The sequence below is a fragment of the Desmodus rotundus genome, chromosome 2 (assembly GCF_022682495.2).
Source record: "Desmodus rotundus isolate HL8 chromosome 2, HLdesRot8A.1, whole genome shotgun sequence".
NCBI classification, from domain to species: domain Eukaryota; kingdom Metazoa; phylum Chordata; class Mammalia; order Chiroptera; family Phyllostomidae; genus Desmodus; species Desmodus rotundus.
Window position 1 is genome coordinate 36,834,882 of NC_071388.1, and position 22,234 is coordinate 36,857,115.

At 35.8% G+C, this 22,234-nt stretch overlaps 1 long non-coding RNA gene across 1 annotated transcript in view; it reads right to left on the reverse strand.

Moving 5' to 3' along the window:
• Positions 1-4,364, reverse strand: part of LOC128780288 (uncharacterized) — a 65,668-nt gene extending 61,304 nt beyond the window's left edge. The window contains exon 1 of the long non-coding RNA XR_008426244.1: positions 4,262-4,364. This is a non-coding gene — a long non-coding RNA (uncharacterized lncRNA). The remainder of the gene's footprint in view (positions 1-4,261) is intronic.
• Between the last annotated feature and the right edge of the window lie 17,870 nt (positions 4,365-22,234).

Consider the following 22,234-nt stretch of genomic DNA (forward strand, 5'->3'; position numbering starts at 1 on the left):
TAATAATGTAATAAGACAAAATCTATGGTATCATTTCTTTCTTATTAAGACTACAAATATTTAAATATCTTCTAAAGGCAACCCACTTACTAGAATTACTCAGACTATTCAATCAACAGTTATTTTTTGGGTGGCTAATATCTTCCAGTCACTATTCTAAATACTGAAGTTATACCCATTAAAACATTCTTCTAGAGCTTTTCTTTGAAACTACATAAGCAAAATACCAAAGATCATTATAAAAACTAATTTTTCAAAAAATACATAAACAGTCTACCAAAATGTCATGTGTTTTACATATTAGGTAAAACCCAATGGTAATTTTTTTTAACTTTTAGGTATGGTAAACTCAATTTGTAATCTTTGGTGAAGAAAAAATGTTTATTATTCTCTTGGAGAAGATCAAATAAATATAATGATCATTAGGTCTGTTAAGAATATTTTAGTTCTTCTGAGTAGAATTGTACTTCTAATTTCCTTGAAATTATGAGTAACCTCATTAGTTCCTTGGGCTAATAAAATGTGAATGGAAGTAACACATGAAAGCTTTAGAATGGGATTCACTTTTTTCTTTGCAACACCTGAGGGGGTGGCATCCCCTCTAATGCAGGTTCCAGAGGAAGGACTACCAGGAGTCAATCTCCCAGCTGACCCACTACAGACATCTGTCTGAGTGAGATAGGAAACTTTGTGCTTAATTTTAGCTGAGTGAGCTGTAGCTAATATACAGTAAATTTCATTCTTTCAAATCTCAGTCTCTTAATCCTCATGTCATGATGTACTGAAAACATAATCCCAGCTTTTTCACATGTAGTTTTGTGTCCTTGATGAAGTTAACTACTTATCTAACCTCACACTGACTCACTTTTTAAGAATTATTTAAATATTACTGATAGAAACAGTAGCAGTAGTACTAGTAGTAATGACAGTAATACCTATCTGACAGGGTTAAATTAAATAAAATAGCATAGTTTCTTACACATTGTGTATGTTCAATAAAACAACACAATCTTATTCTTTTTCTAAAAAGAAAAAGAAGAAGTGTTTTTCACACATGGAATTGTTTGGGTTGACAATTTTGATTGACATTCTCTCAAGAGAAGAGTATAGTTATTTCACAAAGAAGAGGTGCATTAGATGATCTAATAATACGATGTGTGGTTTTTCAGTGTTGTTGTAAGAAACAGTTGGGCAGAGAAAAAGAGCTGTTTGTAAGATTATGCATTTACTATCTTCCCGTAAAAATAACATAACAAGCTTTTAATTTAAATTGCAATTCAACTTTATATTTTCTCCTATATTTTATTTTGTCCTGTATTTTATGCAGACATTTTCCCACTTACTTTGAAAGGTGATTTTTCCACATTCAGACTTTTCTATCTCTAACACAGTCAAACGTTGCTTTTTTTTTTTTTCTTTATACACTCCCCCGGTCACTCTATTTGAAGCCATTCTGTAAGACTTTTATCCATGAAGGTATAATAGGACTCACTCACACTCAGTGTTATATAATAGAGAATATTCCTGATGACTTCAATCAATCTGGTCTTTTTTCCACACTATAGTGTAAAAAAATGCTCATCAGAGATATATAATACAAAAGTTCTTATTGCATTGATTTACAGACAGTTCAAAGAAAATCAGTAAAGAAAACCAAACGTGAGAAGATGACCATTCAAAAGTAAGTTATTATACAATGGAATACTACTGAGCCATAAAATAGAAAGACTCACCCTCTGTGACAGCATGGATGAACCTGGAGAACATTATGTTAAGTGAAATAAGCCAGTCAGAAATAAGACAAATACCATATAATTTCACTCATATGTGGAATCTAATGAATAAACTGAACTAACAAGCAAAATAGAGACAGACTCGCAGATAAGGAACAGGCTAACAGCTTGGTGTGGGAGGTTTGGGGGATGGAGGGACCAGACAAAGAAGAAAAAGGATTCATGGACATGGACAACAGTGTGGTCCCTGTGATGGGGGGAGGAGGTGGGGGGAGGTGGGAGAGGGTATAAGGGGGATAAATGGTAATGCGATAAACACAATTAAAAACTAAATAAAAATTTTAAAGTTCTACAGAAAAAAGTTACTAGCAAAAATGATAAAATTTCTAAGTTTCTATAACATGATACGAGTTTTAGAAAGCTCAGTAAAGACATTTCACAGGAGCTTAGTGAAGGCACGGCACAATAGCCTGCACAACTCTGCTGCCCCAGTTCTTTTCTCTGGTCTCCAACTTCCTTTGTATCCAACTCCTTCCCAATTTCAAGATGATTCCTATTTTGTTTTAGTCCTGCTGAACTTTTTACTACATTTCTAGTAAGCCAATGTGGAATGTTGTGATTTAAATTGGGGAGAGCGATTCTAAGATGCTATTCAAAAACAGTGTTTTGAACATTTTGAGTTTTCTCAAGTGGGAACAACTCCAAATTAATGACCTTTACTTCCTCAAATTGAAAACAACTTTAAATAATATTTCAATGTTCACACAACATTATAACTGCAAAAATACCAACTCAAGTCATATCACATACGAAATTCATTTTCAACTGAAACAAATCTGAATATCTTGAAGGGATTCTACATTAGTACACTAAATGTAAATAATCTATTTGAAAAAGTGTTCCGTTTCCAATTCCTTGTAGAGCACAGTGTTGACATTTCTGAGAAAAAATGAGTATCTGAAAGACCGATGTTCTCTATTGATCAAGGAACAGACAGACCCAGATGTGGGAGCAAAGTAATTAAACATTCTCTTGCTTTGACTCACTATCACCCTCAAAGCAATACCAGATGCATCATTTCTAGAAACAGTAAAGTATTCAATCGTCCATAGTTATTGTACATGCCTCAGGCCAAAATGCTCTAATCGTAGTCACTGCTTGGGCTCTATTTGTTCTTCTGTTCTTATTTCTGTGTGCCTGTCCTCTCATTTTATGCATTTCCTTAGCTAAAATATAAACATAAACTTATGTATAAATATGACAATTTGAAACATGAACTAAATGTTCATACCTATGATACAAGACACGAATAAACTTCCAATTCTTGATTCAACCTTAGTTACAATGGTTATTTGAATGTGCTGAACAGTCTTCTGAAGACATTTCTTTTTTATTGAAGGGATCATTTTGTGTTCAACATGTGAATTGAGTAAAATGAATTATTTGAATTTGCTCAAAATCAAGGGTAGTCTTTTCAGTAAAGTCTGACTGACAGATTTCTGCCCTGTGAAGAGGTGATATAAAGGAGTCACTCTTGATAGACACCATGATAAATAAATTTTAAGTTAATGTCATGGTAACAGCATAACACTGAGATACTCTTTTTCTCTTTTCAAAGATTTTATGAACTTAAGTTACTACTGAGCAACATTTGTTTTTATTTAAACATGTATGATTCAAGAAAATCCTATTAATATTTATTGTTATGAAGACCATGTATTTTGATGATTATAGTACCTACCCTGCCTTTTTTGGAAGAATTAGAGGTAGTATAAAATAACTTGCAAGATATCTTGACACATAGCAATGCACAAGAAATGGTAACTATTCTCACAAAAGCTACTTTTTTCTATATGGTTTTTGTTTGCATGACTGATAGATAAGAAAAATGGGAAAGGGGAGGGTTAGAAAGTTAAAAACTGCAATCACATTAACAACTTATACGAAGAACACTTTAGCTGTATAATAATGCTATTTGAACAGTTCAGACGGATCCCTTTGGTTATTGCTGTTTACCTATTTGTTCTGCTTGCCAGTCCTTGTTTGCCTACAGGATAGTCTCCAAAGACTTGCATTTAGCTATATTGCAAACAGATCAGGATGTGAAAACAGTAACTAGCTTGGAAAATGGGTTTCCCCTTTAGATTCACCCTAATTACTAGTAAGTGGGATCACATGCTGTGATTACTCACTCATCTCACTTTTAGAAAAAAATAGTTTTTTGTTTATTAAATATATATTTAAACAGATATACTGTATAACAGATTACATTAAAACATATATTAAAGCTGTGTATTTACTATAAACACTTAGCTAATAAATGATGGCTAGGGAAGCAGATATAACTCTAGAGAGATCTATATATGCGTATTTCACCATTATACATAGTGTGCTGGACTGCAGTGGTGTTCCCAATTCTTCGCCCCTCCCTGTATTGACTCCATTTGTACAGTAACTTCTCTCTGGCTCCCACTGAAAGTGGGGCTTCTTTTTCACTTCTAGACTCTTAAATTGGTCATATAGCTTACTTGTAAACGGAATTTCAGCTGACGTGATGCAGGGAGAAGCTTGTAAAGTGCCTTCATTCTTGCACTTCTGTTGTCACCATGAGAAGGATGTGCCCCAGCTGGTGCCTGGTCTCAAGAGAAGATGAGAGATAGGTGGAACGAATCAAAACCCAGACATGCCAGTCTAAATTAATTAATTTTATTTGCTCTACTACATGAGAGTGGACTGAATTGAAACCAGAAGACCACCAAAAGGAGTCCAGACCAGATCAGCCAATCAGATGACCTGCATGCTTGTGAAAAATAAGTGGTTTGAACCACTGAATTAGGATGCATTGTTACACAGCAAACCTCCTTGAAATTTGTTAGTTTTCCAGAAGAGGAAAATTTCTTTCTGTTTTCCTTCTAACTTCATTAGAAGTTCTAAGCATGATACAAATCTGTGCATAGCAACAATAAGAATAACTCATTTTAACTCAGGGAAAACTTTGTTAAAATTAGGATTGTGGAAATCAAGTTATACACTAGATGGAAATGTGTGGTTAGAATTCAAAATTATATGAAGAAGAAGAGAATGCATTGCACCTTTAAATACAGATGCTAGTGGGTGGTATTGGAGTCTACTTCAGCCGCTTCTGCCTTACTGAGGATGGGGCAATAGGAAACTTTTCTTTCTCTTTATGTTCCATACTCTTAATCTCATAAATTTATGACTCCCCAAATATAGTTCCTTACATCATTTCACAATTTATATAAATATTATTTTTGTTAAAGAGTAAAAGAGGAAAAAATCTTAAAGCATTGAAGATTTTGTGATCTTGTAAGTCTCACTCAGGAAATTTTAACAATCAATTGGTGAAAATGGGAAACTGTACACAATGGAAAGGGGGCTTTCATTTCCATTCTCCCAGCGGGTCAACAATATTAAGGTTTGCTCTTGAGGAAGGAAATGAGATGTTGCACATGGTCAATAGAGGGGATAAATGGGACAACCATTTGGGATTAATGCTAGGGGTGTCACCTCAAATGAGCAAGGTAAAAACTTGAGTGTAATAGAAAGGCTTCAATCCACTACCAAAGAGGCAATGACATTGGGAAGGCAAATTTAACCAGGGGGTTCAGTAGAAGATACACAACAGCTACTATTTAAGTCAAAATAGGAGAAGCAGCCAAGCAAAAGGAGCAAAAAATGCTGCAGTCCTTGTGTTGGCCATCTGGTACTGCACTGCAGCTTCTAAGAGGTGGAAGAAGAGCACCTGATTCTTGGCATCTTGTACCCAGAAGACATACAGCAAATATTGTAGATGATGTGTGCTGGCAAACAGCACTGGAGAAGGGAGGATAGAGGTCAAAATATTATGAATTATTAAATAATTCATAAGACAAATCTCTAAGAAAAAATGGAAAAGCAGCCAAATTTGTGACTTATCAAGCAAAAAGGTTTCATAATCAGTTACATAGAGATTTGAAGACAGTGGTAATAAGAGAAGTGTTTAGAAAAGAAAAACCTTAATATTCTCTTCCTTATACAATTGCTCCAGCATGCATGGTTTTAGTTATTAATACAGCATACACAGTAGGAGGGGAAGAGATTTATACACACCCCAGAGGAGCTGTATAAGGTTTTCTCTGTTTCTCCAGTACAGTTGCAAACCCTGAAGCAGCTCAGTGCACTGCATGTTAATGGGCTTTCAGATATTCTTCAGGAAGTTATCAGAAAAGAGTTGCAATGAGCTCTATTACTGCAATCTGAGTCTCCGGTGGAAGGCATAACAATATGGAAGCTAACGAATCTCTCCAGACTAAGAAAAACTTGATAGTCTAACACAAAGAAAAAATAACAATATGTTTTGTGATTTATTTTTTGTGTGTGTTATGCTTGTGGGGGTTAGATATTTCAGAGGGGACTTTTTAAAGATGAAAATTGAAAATCAGGCAGCTTCTTTTTAATAGAAAAGCTTTAACAATATTTTGCAAAAATAGAAATAGTGTTAAATAGTTACATATATTTTGCTAAAATATAACATAACTATTTTTGAGTATAAATTAAGTGAGCCAAAATGCTGTAAATATTAGGACAAATTTTAGAACCTAATTTAGTACTATAATTCATGTATAAGTCAGATTTTATCAGAATTTCAATATGATTGTGCCTTTTAACTTCTCCCACCACACTTAAAGAGTTGAAAAACTAACAGTACAGGATTTTAGCTGGTACCTGTCATTTTTTCAGGAATCCAAAGTTGGAAGCTCATTCCTTTTAAGGAAATGTCCTGTTTTATGAGGGTCAGTAGAAAGCAAGCTCCTGATTTCACTATTAAAGCCAAAGAATTCAGTTGTTTGTCTTGCCCCATCTGAGATAGGGGGAAGGTCTGAGACCTACCCTAGGGGAAAAGTGTGCTCCTCCCTAGAACTTCATATCTAGTGTTGCCACACGTAGTTGGCTACTTATTAATAAGAAAGGGAGGAGCTGTGTCTGGTGTGGTTTATTACATTGAGTGCCAGCCTGCAAACCAAAAGGTCGCTAGTTCGATTCCCAGCCAGAGCACATGCCTGGGTTGCAGGCCTGGTCTCCAGTTGGGGGCACATGAGAGGCAACCACACACTGATGTTTCTCTCCATCTGTTTCTTCCTCCCTTCCCCTCTCTCTAAAAATAAATAAAATCCTTAAAAAATAAAAAGAAATGGAGGAAAGGCAGGTAGCATTGAGCTTAATAATCTGTGGTGCATGAGCCTGTTTGCTTCACCAGGAAGCTACAGCTTCATACTCCAGGAACTTGTTGGGGCGCAACAGGGGAGGAGCTGACCATAGACGCCTGTCAGTCTAACTAGCGGTGGACTTATCAAAAGCTGATAAGAACCATCTTTTGAAAAAATACCTGGTCTGTCCCAAACCCAAGCTAATATAATCTCAGGGGAACGAAGAAGTGCTATATCTTGCTTGCTCAGTAATGCACTTGCTCCATTCATTTGCACGTTCTCTCTCGCTGGGATGCGTGCAACCACAACCATGTGGGTCTAGCAGTTACCCGGGCCTGCAGCACGTTGAGTGAGGATGAGAATAAAAACAGATAAGGCATGTTCTTTTACACACTACTGTCCTCCAGTTCCACTTAATTTGTCCAGGGACAGACGCCTGACCCAGAAAGAATAATTTTCTTGGGATTTTTCAAACAGGAGATTTGTAGGAAATGTGGTCTTTCTCTAACGTGGTTCCATGAGGTATAAGGTGTAAGAGTTGCAAGCAGGCCCAATGGAACTGTCTTGAGAAACATAAAGCAATCGCATGTCACATACCACGAGCAGTCACATGAAGCACAAGTACTGAGTCTGTTTTAGAAATATCCTAATCCTTGGTTTAATTCCACAAACCCCAGCTGCAATCCTGCTATTCCTAAGTCTTTTAATTGACAACTTGTCTTTTTTCTATTAAGTTGAAGTAGAACTTCTTTCACTTTAGTTTAAACCAGAGGTCTCCTTCACAACCCCTCCAAAGAAATAAGTAAAAATGACCTTCTTTGGTTAAAGTCTAGATGGTGCCTCAGTGAGTCCTGTCTAGTCTGCCATCCCTGCTCACGTCCAGGTTTCTGAGGCACTTCCAAAAGTGAAACTCCCTAGATCTCCACGAAAACAATTTCAAAACACTGCCCCAGCAAGGGTGTTACAAGCATCTAAAGGTCTTATTAACAATTCTTTGCAACTCCCCCCATACTCATCTTTACTTTTCCCTTTGGATTTGTTTCTTTACCTCATCTCCCTTTGATTTGTTTTGTTTTGTTTTTTCCAACAGTAAGTTCTCCTCCTTTCCTAAAACTATTCCTTCACATGCCAAAAACCCCACAGTAAATGTCAGTTTTCATTTAATCATCTTTCCCATTAATCCCTGACCCCGTCACAAGAAGTCTCCATCTCCTTTGAATTCTTTGAACACATCCACTGCTCTTTCTTTGCACTTACCAATTCCAGCCAGTACTATTTTTATTTAAATACTGTTTATATTAATTCATGAATATTTTAAGTAAAGCAATGCAAAAATAAATTGAACCTACTGACCACAGTACACATTGCACCTAATATGTATTCTATTAATATTTGACTGATTGGTGAAATAGTAATAGGAGATTGTATAAAGAATGTGAAATTAAGTTATTTTGGCCGTAGTTTAACACTTTATCTTTGTGTTAAGGTAAACTATATCAGAAAGCTGTGTGTTGAGAAGAGAGTCACAGAATTTTCTTTTTACTGTCTAGCTTAGAAAAATATCAAGTTGTTCAAATAATATATAGGCATAGCCAGAAGGACATTATCCCAAGTAAGCAGAGGGGAGAAATTGATCATCTCTAAAGGGTGAGAATCTGGGAGGAGAGGGGAGAAGGAAAGAAGAGTAGAGAAATGGTCAATTTTTATATATTTCTGTTTTGCTTGTTCTGATTTAGAAAAGATTTCTAAAACATAAGAAACAGCTCTGGAAAACTCATTTTATTTATTGCAAGGGTGTTATTACATGCTATCCTTTTTTATAATGACCTATATGTGAAATTTCTCTGTGTGTAAGTTCCCACAAGATTAAATATCAGTTTTCTTTCTCTAAGGAATAGGGTTTTTTTTTCTTTTGAAAATTGTGAAGTACAGAGAAGCAAATACATTATTAGTGTCTCTGATTCTTTTTCACACAGTCTATCAACTACTTTAAAAGATTTTCTTCAAGTTCCTCCATCTCTGCCACAGGGGTATTAATTCCATATTTGGGTGAGGAGACAAAATTATGTAAATAATGCCAATATGTATCTTTACAGCACATGGCTCAAAGTCAGGGCTTAAAAATTAGAAGCCTGTCCCATTTTCTCTTTTATTGTAACATTAATGATGGTGATGACTTTAAACATTAAAATATGTGGCAAAATTATATTATGTTGTGTTTTTTCCCAATAAGTTTTCTTGGTGCTGATTATCTAGAAATTCAAAACCTATTTCAGTTATTTTTTAATATTATAGAAGTTGTGAATATATTTTGTAATGGCATAGAAGGCCAGAAAAATGATAATACTCTCAAATAAATATCCTTTTTTCAGTCAACTATTGTTAATAGATTTTTGTTTTATTTGTTTTAATGATTACCATTAGAACAATATTAAATATATTTATATTCCTAACTTTTTAAGTATAAATTTTGGTCTGCTTCTTGTCCTCTTTCAATTTTTAACAGAAATGTTGCATGTGGTGTTTTGTTGAAATATATCTTGTGCTGGTTGGATAAATCTGAGAAGAAAAGTGTAGTAGATTATACGAAGACATAAAGGCAATTGGGTGGGAAGGAAAGTATAGGGAATGAGGACAGAGAAGCATTATGTTCATCTTACATAGATTCTGATTGACAAAATATTATTTTGAGACCTACTTATTGACTTTTCAATTTGCCTATGGCTATCTTCGGGTCAGAATAAAATTATATTCAAGAGGTCCAGCCTTGACAAACTTACTCTAAGTTTTTACAGTTCAGAGATTGTAGTAGTTGAAGCCACCCTGAAGTTTGATTTTCTTTTTGTTTTTTAATTACTTCATTGTTGTTCAATTACAGTTGCCTGCATTTTCTCTCTACCCCTCCCCCCCCACCCCAACCAAACCCACCTCCCTCCCTTGCTTCCACCCTCCCCCTTGGTTTTGTCCATGTGTCATTTATAGTAGTTCCTGAAAACCCTTGTCCCCACTGACCCCACCCCCATCCCCTCACACTACTGTTAGATTGTTCTTAACTTCAATGTCTCTGGCTATATTTTGTTTGCTTTTTTCTTTTGTTGATTATGTTCCAGTTAAAGGTGAGATCATATGGTATCTGTCCCTCACCGCCTGGCTTATTTCACTTAGCATAATGCTCTCTCCAGTTCCATCCATCTTTTTGCATCTTTACAAACAGACTGTAGTTTCTTCTTTATATGTAAGTTCTGTGAGGGGAATGCCTTGTTCACTGTTATGTTGCCAGTACCCAGTACGATATCCCAATGAGCATGTGTTAAACCAATCAGTGTTTCTGTTTTAGTATCGACTGACATATTTCCTACTGAGCTGTGCTATGTTCAGCACCTCATGACATTATTTGCTGTATCAACTGCCCCATGACTTTCTCCACCCTGTTTCCCATCACCAAGATTTCTTCACATCTATTATTTTGAACACATTTTCTTACTGCTCTTACATATGTAAATAAATAAGTAAATAATAAATCCATTCATATGTAAGTATATATTCATCTTAGATAATTTTAGGTTTAGTATCAGGTAGAATTAAGTAAATCAGTAGGACTTATGTATCCATGTAATTATTAAAAAGAATACTGTACTTACAGCTTTTACTAATATGTTGGCTTCAACTTTCCAGGGCAATAAAAATTTGACAAATTTCAAAGCACACAAATGATCCCAAAAGAGCTGATTCACCAACAAAGGATAGCATCATTTAACAGAATAAGGCAGTAAATAACAGTTGTTTAAAATATTTAAAAATATTTGCAATAATTTAATGTTTTGTTAGTCAATCTCCACTTAAAATCCGAGGGCATTAACTATATAGAGTCTGGAGATGACTACTGGCTGTTATATTAGTAATGATTGTCTAATATGTCATGCACATTGTAAGCCAACATATGTGTACACACATGTATATGTGTACATATGTATTTTCTAAATATTAAGCACATATGTACAGAATTTTCATTAAAATAGTAAGAATTCCTTGAGAAAGAATGAATGAAAATTGCAGCATAGTAAAATTCTCACAATGGTTTTATAAACATGTGCCACTAGAGTATTATTAGGTTAATTACATCACAATGACTCAGGGTAATTTTATAGATTAGATGTTATTGGGTTTTATTGATAAATATTCTGATTTGGTAGATCTGGGGCAAGGTATATTAATAACTTTTTCTTAAATTATATTCTTAAAGTTCCCCAGGTTATTGTGGTGAGTACTCTAATTTATGAAGCATAGAAAAGCATTCCTGGAGCTGGGCAGTCCCAGGCTAAACATCGATGGTTTGTCACATTTCAAATCTATTCTCCATCTTTAAGTTTCAGGGAGCTATTTTCATTAGGTGCAAAGAGACCAGGCCCTGAAAGACTGGCTCTTGTATAAAACATATCAGAATGACAATATGTTAATTGTCTGTGAGAAGTATAAATATCATTGGTATGCTAATACTTGCCATAGCAAAATATATGGGAAGCCAATAGACATCGGAAAGTTTGGGGTAAATATGACATCAGGACAACCAAAAGGTAAATTGAATTCTAATGTTACAAGACTGTCAGATGCAGGTATCTCACATGTGTGATAGTTTTGTTAATGGGACTGGAAATATTCAAAGTTTATTTACTAATTCCTACCTCTCTCCAGGCAGGATTTATCTGGGCATTGGCAACAATTGCTTTATAATTTTCTCTTCCTTCGTTGCATCCTTAGATTACGAGCCAATCTTTAAGTTGGCAGATGCTTTCTTCAGATTTTCTAATGCATTCACTTAGGACACAGTCAAACTACAAGGGCCTGGGAGCTAGTGTGTTTCTTTCATGTGAATTCAATTATCTAAGCTCTAGTCCATTATGCCTCGAGTTTATAATTTAATTTTGGGGAATAAATTTGATTTTTTCTAAGTGTTTTATACTAACTTCAAAATAGCTCTCAAGTACTGCCATAAAGGCCTGAAGAAACATAAGGTAGTTCCTATATTCTACCAAGTGTGCATGTATATATAAAAATAACCATCTTTGTTTTTTATTTAGACAGGAACTCAGAGCACTATAAGGTAGATAAATTTCAGAAAAGAAGGATCTGCACTAAGAATCAGAAGAACTAATTACCATGTAGTTAAACAAAAATATATGGACATCACAGAATGATAAATGAGACCAACTTTGAAAATAGCTGCCAAATAATTTCTTCATCATTGGGAGATAGATACTAATTAAAATGTGATGGCAATGAGGAATAACAAAGGATATATGGACAGAAAATGAAGTACTAGTGAACGATGCAGAATGAGAAAGTGGTGAAAAGCAGAAAATTGTATTGTGTAGGAAGGCCAAATTTCCCACTGCTAGACGGACTGCCACGGATTACAGATCGCTTCAGAGGCAAAGGCGCTAAGGTAGGAACAGAGTGAAAGCAGGTCTGCCTAAGTGGTTCCTCTCTTGTCATGAAAGACCAAATGCAGGATGATTGAGAAAACATCATTCTTACCAGATTTGATTTAGTTAAAGTGAAGTGGGGCTTTGTGGCATCAAAATTCTCAGATCAAAGTCAATGGGCATGACCCAATTTAGAAATTCAGCAAAATATATACTTCATTCATAAGATTTTTATAATCTCAGACTTGCCAACATATATCGTCTTTTATTCCCAGTGATTCTAAATCCCTATATTTTATCAGAGGGTGAAGTGAGTAAGTCCAATTCACTATGAGTGTGGATTACCTGAAGATGGACTTTCTGTCAATGAGACATATGATATTTTTGGCAGTGCAGTTCCTTTTTTCCTCTTTATCCCAGTGATAGAGACTATGGACTATCCTCACACCCCTTGTTTCCTCTTCTTTCTTTTGTAAAAGGAACATCCTAAGAGTTAGATGTGTGGCCTCTCAGCTACACTTTTCAGCCTCCCTGGTGGGCATACATGATCAGAGGATCCTAATGGAAATAAGTGTCACTTCCAGGTCATCTACTCAAAGATGTTTGCCCTAGGTTTTCTCAGCCTCTCTTCCTGTTGCCTGAGAAATAGTGACAATGGAAACAACCTTGGGAGCCTGTGATAACTATGGCAGAGCTCTTCCATTATCCCTGGTTCACCTGCCATTCCCCCACCCTCTCCCTGGCCATAATATGAGGTAAAAAACAAAACAAAACAAAAAAACCCTATCTTATTTACACCATATTAACTAAATGACTACGACATGATTCTTCAAATAAATATCAGCTCTCATATCCTTGTTACAATAGCTGCAAAGAAAATGATGTTATTGTTTATTTTATTTTATTTTTATATTTATTTTAATTACCTCCAGAAATTGTTTATTTTAATTGCCAAAGTAGTAGTAATCCAGGAACTTTGCAGAATATCTCCCAACTCCTTGAAATACATGAGACTTTGTGGGAACTATCTCAGCCCAAGCGGGACATTCTACTTCCAGATACCAAATGAAAAGAATGGGTATGAGATGTATGAGGATGACCACTTAGTAAGTTATGTAATGTCTAATCATTGGGGTGAAAGTAATATAATGTTGTACACTTTTTACTGTGTTGTTTAGAATAGAAAAGTAACTAAAACCAATATCAAACTGGAAAAAAAACATTTTTGCCCTTTAGAAAATGATTGGTTAAATTATACTACATCAAGACAATATTTTATGCAGTTGTTTAAAAAGTGAAATAGATCTCTCCTTATAGATCAATAATGGATAAGTGCAAACTGCAAAAAAATGTATAACATTCATACTTTCATTTTAGTACATATTTATAGAAGCTCAGACAATTCCTGAAAGAAAACACAAATGTCTCTTAAGAGTTACCTCTGCAAAGTGTGAGTAGTAGGGTAGATGACTAAAAAAAAGGGGGTTGGGGAATGTAAGAATATCTTTAATGATGCACTTTTTTAAAGATTTTATTTATTTACTTTTAGAGAGATGGAGAGAGAATGAGAGAGAGAGAAACATCAATGTGTGGTTGCCTCTTGTGTGTCCCCCACTGGGGACCTGGCCTGCAACCCAGGCATGTGCCCTGACTGGGTATCGAACCAGCAACCGTTTGGTTCACAGGCCCATGCTCAATCCACTGAGCTACACCAGCCAGGGCTTAAATCTGTTCTTAATATCAGAAAATAAGATGTAACTTTCAATGAAAGTGACAAATCATCCCCTGTTCCTTCCCTCCTCATTTGTTAAAACTTTATATATAAAGTGTAGAAAGATGATTGACCTCTTTTCCATTTTCCATTAAAGGTTTCTTGTCAATTATTCAACAATTCCAAGGGGCTCATTCAGAACCACCTGATATCTAGCTGAATGGAAGTCCTATAAATAGGAATTTAAATAAGCCGCCACATCAACACTGGTAGGAGGGGCAGAGACCCAGATTGGGCTGGTTCCACACCCAGTGCAGTGGCTAAAAACCAAGAGGGATGTCTCAGGTGCGGAGGTCCTTCCTGAGGATCAAAGGGTCCCAGCCCCACAACAGATCCCAATTGCAGGGTTCCAGAGCCAGGAAGAGAAGTTTCCATAACTTCTATCTCTGAAAACCAGCCCTGGCACATGTGACTCAGTGGACTGAGTGCCGGCTTGCAAACCAAAGGGTCACTGGTTCAATTCCCAGTCAGGGTACATGCCTGGGTTGTGGGCCAGGTCCCCAGTTGCCAGGTGTGTGAGAGGCAACTGCACATTGATTTTTCTCCCCTTGTCTTTGTCCTTCCCTTCTCTAAAAATAACAGCAGGGATTGTGGCTGAGTGAGACACAGGGCTTCTTGAGTCCCAAGCATTTCCTCTTAAAGGACCCATGCATGGACTTACTCCCTCTGAGCTCCAGCACTGGGCCATGAGCTTGACAGGAACCAGGGACACATGGTGAAAAAATTAATTATCCAGCATCAGAACAAGAACTTGGGGGGGGGACAGCTTTCTGCCAGACAAATGTTCTGGCAGATTGTTCCTTTCCTGAGACACACCCCACAGAGTAGGTAAGCAGGTACCATATGTGAGTCTCTATCAATAAGGCTCATACTGTTCCCCCTATCTTGGTGATTCCCTGAGACCCTGCCCCACTCAACTTCTGGGCCCATCCAAGCCCTTTCTAGTGATTTTTCCATGCAAATGGCCTCTCTTGCCTCATGCTTTGGACTTTCATAAAAATCTCTCAAGCAAGCAGCATCTGGCCTCTGCCTACCCCATACCTCTTGCTAAGTAGCCCCCAGGCCTGGCAGTAGCAGCAGACAGCCTTGGTTCACAGGTTGACCTCTCCTGGGCACCTCCAAGCTCAGCACAAGTAGCAGGCATTCTGCAGCTGGTGATGGATGGCTTGAGGCAGGGCACAGGAGGTGGCTACTTTGCACCTCCTGGAGGCCCCACAGCCAGTGCACCCAGTGGACAGATTTACATCATGACGGGTTACAGTGTGACAACCTCCACACGCTACACACTCAAGGGGTGGACTCAGTGACCACCAAAGCCCCCTGAAGCAAGTCCTGCTCTGTAGGGTCGAGTCCTGCACAGCAGCCCCTATGCTGTATGTAGTTGCAGCTAGTCTCCACAGTTGATCAGCCTGGAGGTGAATACCTCCCAGTGACACCAACAGCAATCAAGGCTTAACTACAATAGGAAAATGCACACAGTTCCCACAGGGGTGTGCCTGGAGTGCCTAGCTCCGGTGAGTAGGGAGGCTTTGCTTCTGAGGCCTTACAGGATACTTATTATATAAGGTCACTCTTCCAAGTCCAAAGATGTAGCAGCTTTATCTAATAAATAGAAAAAAGCATAGTGAAGCAGCAAAAATGTGGAGACAAAGAAAGAGATTCCAAATAAAAGAACAGGAGAAATCTCCGTAAAAAACTAAATGAAATGGATGCAAGCAAATGACCAGATACAGAGTTCAAAACAATGGTTCTAAGAATGCTCAAAGTACTTAGTGAGAACTTCAGGGAACTTAGTGAGAATTTCAACAGCAAGAAAAAAGACATAGAAACCAATGAAAAGAACTAGAAATAAAGGATACACTAAGTGAAATGAAGAATAATTTACAGTGAATCAACAGTAGAGTAGATTGAACGTCAAATCAGCAATGTGGAATATAGAAAAGCAAAAAACACCCAATCAAAGCAGCAAAAGAAAAAAACAAAACAAAATTAAGATAGCATAAGGAACTTCTGGGATAACTTGAGATTTGTATCATGTGGGTGCTGGCAGGAGAAGAGAAAGAGCAATAAATTGAAAACCTATTTGAACAAATAATGACAGAAAACTTCCCTAACCTGGTGAAAGAAATAGACATGCAAGTCCAGGAAGGACAGAGAGTCCCAAACAAGATGAACCCAAAGGGGTCCACAGCAAGATGCATCATAATTAAAATGTAAAAGGTTAAAGACAAAGAGAGAATCTTAAAAACAGCAAGAAAAAAGCAGTTATTACTGACAAAAGAGCTTTCATAGACTGTCAGCTGTTTTCTCAACAGAAACTTAGGAGTGACAAAAATATTCAAAGTGATGAAAAGCAAGGACCTACAACCAAGATTACTCTACCCAGCAAAGATATCATTTGGAATCAAGGATATATACAGAGCCTCCCAAGAAAATAAAAATCTAAAGAATGTTATCACCACCAAACCAAAGTATAATATGAAATGTTAAAGAATCTTTTTTTAAGAAAAAGGGAAAAAAGATAAAAATATGAACAATAAAATGGCAATAAACACATAACTATCAACAGTTGAATCTAAAAAACAATAAATTAACAAACAGAATAGAAACAGACTAATAGATACAGAGCACATTTTGACGCTTGCCAGATAGGAGGGGTTTCAGGGGATGGATGAAAAAGGTGAAGGGATTAAGAAGCACAAATTGGCCCTGGCCGGTTTGGCTTGGTTAGTTGGAACATCGTCCATACACTGAAAGGTTGCCGGTTTGATCCTTGGTCATGGTGCATACCAGAGGGAAACAATGGATGTTTCTCTTTCATATCAATGTCTGTCTCTCTCTCTGTCTTTCTCTATCTGTCTGTCTGTCTCTCTCTTCCCACCTCCTCTCTCACTAAAAGCAGTAAAGAAAAACATCTTCAGGTGAGGATTTTTAAAAAGTATAAATTTATTGTTACATAATAGCCATGGGGACGTAAAGTACCACATAGGGAATACAGTCAAAGACATGGTAATAACTATGTATGGTGCCAGATTGGTATGAGATTTATTGGGATGATTACTTACTAAGTCTTACAGTCCAATCACTGGGATGTACAACTGAAACTAATGCAATATTGTATGTCAACTGTAATTGGACAACATTAAAAATAATTAAGAATTTCAGGGCATTTAGAATCAGAATCAAAGGTAAATCTAATTCTAGGAAATTAGTTGTATTTTATTATCATATTACCTCATCTGAGCCTGGTGTTTTTTATAAGGAAGCTCCTTTATAAACTTTTTGTACATTTTTAAATACACAAACTATCTTTTTAAAATTTCTTTCTATTTAATAAATCATATTTTCTTAAAGCTACTCATTTAATCTAGATTTTCAAGTTTATTGACAAAGAATATAACAAGGTAGTTTCATGAGTTTTTGCAAATTTTTCTATTCTGATGGTGATATTTAACTTAATATTTCTAATGTGTATTTGTGTTTTCTCCCACATATGTGTATTTGTGTTTTCTCCCACATGTAGGCTTATGGACTATAAATACTCTCAATACCAAAGTGATTATTCAGCCTGTTTCAATGTTTCCATTTTCCCTGTGCATGGTCAACACCCCCTCCCACCTGGCCTTTATTCTCCTGTACTGGGAATCAGCAAATGCCCTTAAAAGAATATGGAAACCATATTTTAAATAAATATTTCTTTAAGTGTTTTTCCCCTTTATCTGAATCTCTGATGCTTTCAAGTAGTCATTGTTGCTATAGTAGTCGTTTGGTGTTTTATTAAGCTTTTATGATTCTTCTTGGCAAGAGGATTCATTTAATGCAAACCACATTTGCATTCCTGCTGTTTTTTACTCTATTATCAATAAGCAACTAAAGCAATTTTTTTCAAAATGGAAATCATAGAATATGTTGCCTACTTCCCAATAGATTATCTTTGTACTTGTAATAAAATCCCAACTTCTAAAAGGCTTTTCTGTGAGCTGGAGCCTGAAAACTATCCGAATGCCATCTCATCCCTCTTTCCCATGCTCGTTCACGATTCGCTCAATGTTCCTCAAACGCCCGATCTTATTTTCTCTCTAGAGCATCTAGTCTTCCTATGCTGTCTCCTAAAACGCTTTAGTACACTATCTTTTCAGTGTTAGCTCTCCTCATTTCGTCAGATCTTGTCTCAAAGGCCCTGGCTGGCCACACTCTAGTCACTCTTCAACACGTTGCCATGTGTTATTTTCTTTGTAACATTTATAATGTGGAAATCACTTTTGTTTGTTGGCCCTTTTATTATTTATCTTGTGAGAGCAGGGAACGTGACTGCTATTTTCTCCAATGTGCTTTTAGCCCTACTGAATACCTGGCACCTAAGTAACAGTACTCGAGAAATCTTTGCCAAGTGAATGAATAAATGTCGTCACTATTTTTAATGTAAATAAGAGTGATAGCTGACAAATTCTGAGTCCCTCAAACAGGTAATAGGAAGAAGTAAACATTAAGGAATAAATGTTTAAATAAAATAAAGTTTATAGAAACATAATTTAAGCATACCATCTAGGATCTGATTAGCTCTCTACAATTTGTGTGAATTTGGTCAAGTGGTTTAATTTTTTATGAGCTTCCATTATTTTTGGCTATAAAATGGAGGAAAAGAAGTTACAACACCTAAAATTCCCCTTCCAGTTTAAAAATGTCATGGTTTGTTTTGTAGCTTATTATAATATCCTTTTATACTTTAACAAGAAAGCTTATAGTATGGTATAGTTTATTTTTAAGAAATCAGTGTATCTGTTTCTTTAGGGATTTTATTGACTATATTAATTTTTACAAGAAATACATTCTCTTTTTATCTCAATTGTCTTTACTGAATACCTTTTTATAGCAGTTATATATAATACACAATGTTTTAGGTGAATATCACAAACAAAACATAAGTCTTAATATGCATATGTAATGTAAAAGAATATGAGTAATATTAAAATGTCCTAGGTAGTTTCTACTATGTATATTGAACCTGCTGTATTTTACATGAATAATGAATATATTAAATTTGATGACACAATCCTTTTGTTAGAGCAGTTATAAAATGAAAAGACAAAATCCACAAGTAAAAGTTATTAAAAAACAACACATCTCTAACAATAAAAAGATGAAGTTTATCTCCATTTATATGTCTCTAGTGTCATAAATATTAAATCATATTTTTTAAACTAATTTATAGTTTTGTTGCATGACCCATTCTATAAGCTTTAAGAAGTGCTACTATAAATATAAAAATATTTATGAATTAATTTTCCTATTTAAATTACAAAGTCTTCTGGAACAGCTGAACTTTCAGCCTCACAGTTAAAGTGAATGATTCTTTAGCATTTGAGTCACCTACAATGTCTTAGAATATAGATTAATGAGAAATGTCTTCATCTCTGAGAAAGTACAATAAAACTGTCATAGAAATTGGCCTTACGGGTATATTATAAAGGAATAAAAGTCTCCCTTTTTAGCCATTAAAAAGTGAGAAAATTAAGTTTCTTTCTTCAAATCTTACCACTCACATAATATTGATTTTTTCATAAGAGTAATATACTTTAATATATTGAAAATATTATATGTAGTATTATTAAATCATTAAATTCTATTGAAGTGTCATATGGTTGCAAAAGAATATTAATAAATATGAACAGGTCTCAAGTGGTATGGTAACAATTAGAAACTTATGCAAAAATCAAATACAAATAATTTCTTGATAGTTTAGTAGTAAATCACTATTTTGCCATGATTATTTCAAACACATCAGGAACACATTGCCATATTTTATGTTCAGTAGAACTTAGTTTTTAAAAACAAACATTTTTATGGTTTCCTTTGATTACAAAAAAGATTCATTAAAAAACAAATTATAATAAATGAGATATTAATCAAAAAATGAAAAAGTTTTGTAGCCCTACTCTCTAGGGATAAAAATTCCTTTTAACATTTGGAATATGTCCTCTCAAAACCTGTGTTTACAGACTGCAGACATAAAATTCCTCTGCAGAGAGAGGCTGACCATCAGTCATTACTGTTTTAAAGTAAAACAACACACTGAAACAGAGCAGTTTACTGAAGGCACTTCAGTTTCCTTTACACCCTACTGAACAGAAAGTATCCAGACTGTGCTCATTAGTCAGGAGGCAATGGTGTCATTGTAGCTCCAAAGTAAAATCCCATGTTGTAAAAGAGAAGCAAGGTATAAAATGACCAATGAGTGATAATTTTTGTACAGGCAATCATAGGTTTCAAACTGCATTATTGAAATCTTACAGTCTAGATAAATTATACGATGTGAGGATATATAATATATATATAATTTTCTCTGGCCAAAATAAAGATATAACTTATCTGGCTAATTAGTTTACTTGGAGGTGAGGTTTCAGAAATAGCTTGTTTGCAAGGAACTCAGTTGGGCTGTCAGCTAAACTCTCTAAAATCAAAGTAAAGAAAATTGTGTCTCACCCTAATTCACAAAATAATCTGTGACAACTATCATTTTTACTTTATCTTTTGGATGTTTGGCTTGGAAGGGGGAATGGTACACATAAACTCATATCTCTTCTGCCACACACCTAGTCTATGAATCCAAATGCATAATGCATTTCACCACTGATGGTTTTTACACTAAAGAATGTAAAGGATGAATTAAGAAAATTAATCAGGACACCAGATAACAGTCAAGGATGTTAAAGTTCCTTGCACTCCAATTCTAATGTATGTGTGTATATGAGAGTGGGGGTGGGGGCGGTTCCTTGCCAGCAAACAATTCTCTGGCACCAGCTGGGTGTCCTGCAATTCAACTCAATTCTGATACCATACATTTGGAGATAGCTTCCAATTCCACAAGTTAAGGGTTCAGTGCTACAAGATTGCCCTTAACCCCAAATTTAGATGCCAATCCCAAGCTCAGGTTATCATCACCTGTGTTTCTGACAGACCAGTTACAGAGTGGAAGTTCCATTGACTCTCATCTTGGCTTTAATTTGCTAGAGCAACTCACAGAACTTAGAGAAACATTTTTTCTTATTAGCTTATGGTTTATTAGCTTAGATACAGAAACATCTAAATGGAAGAGGTTCATTGGGCAAGATAGGGGAAAATGGAACAGCTCTCCAGGCACGTCGCTGTCCCTGGATATCCACGTGTTCACCAACACAGAAGCTGTTCAAACCCCATCCTTTTAGGTTTTTATGGAGGTTTCATTACATAGACATGATTGATTATATCATGGGCTATTGCTGATGGACCTCAACCTCCAGCCCCTTTCCCCTCTCCAGATACAAGGGGTATGAAACTAAAGGTTCCAATCCTCTATTCACATGGTTTGGTCTTCTGACAACCAGGCTTTAATCTTAGATGAGGTCTAAAAATCACCTTTTGAACTCTGCATCTGATAGATTGCTTATCTCCCTTTTGTTTAGTTCCTTTTCTGGAGTTTCAATCTGTTGTTTCATTTGGGCCATGTAAGGATACTCAAGGAATTTACTGAGGACCTCAGCAGCATAAAAAAGATCTAGTGAGAGATGAAGAAGTCATTAATTCAAATAAAGAATGACCCATGGACATGAAATTCACAGGGAAACAACAGTAGAGTGTATGAAGCTGAGAATCAAATCAATGATTTGGAACATAAGGAAGCAAAAAAACAATCAATCAGAACAACAAGAAGAAAAAAGAATCCAAATAAATGTGGGTAGTGTAAGCAGCTTCCGGGACAACTTCAAGCACTCCAACATTCACATCAGAGAGGTGCCAGAAAGAAAAGAGATAGAGCAAGAAATTAGAAATCTATCTGAAAAAATCATGAAAGAAAAATTCCCTAATTTGGTGAGGAAAATAGATGCACAAGTCCAAGAAGCACAGAGAGTCCCAAACAAGATGAATGAAAAGAGGCTCACTCCAAGACACATCATAATTAAAATGTCAAAGGTTAAAGATAAAGAAAGAATCTTAAAAGCAGCAAGAGAAAAGCTTTCTGTTACCTATAGGTAAGTTCCCATACAACTGTCCGCTGAGTTCTCAAAAGAAACTATGTAGGCTAGCAGGGAGTGGCAAGAAATATTCAAAGTCATAAAAAGC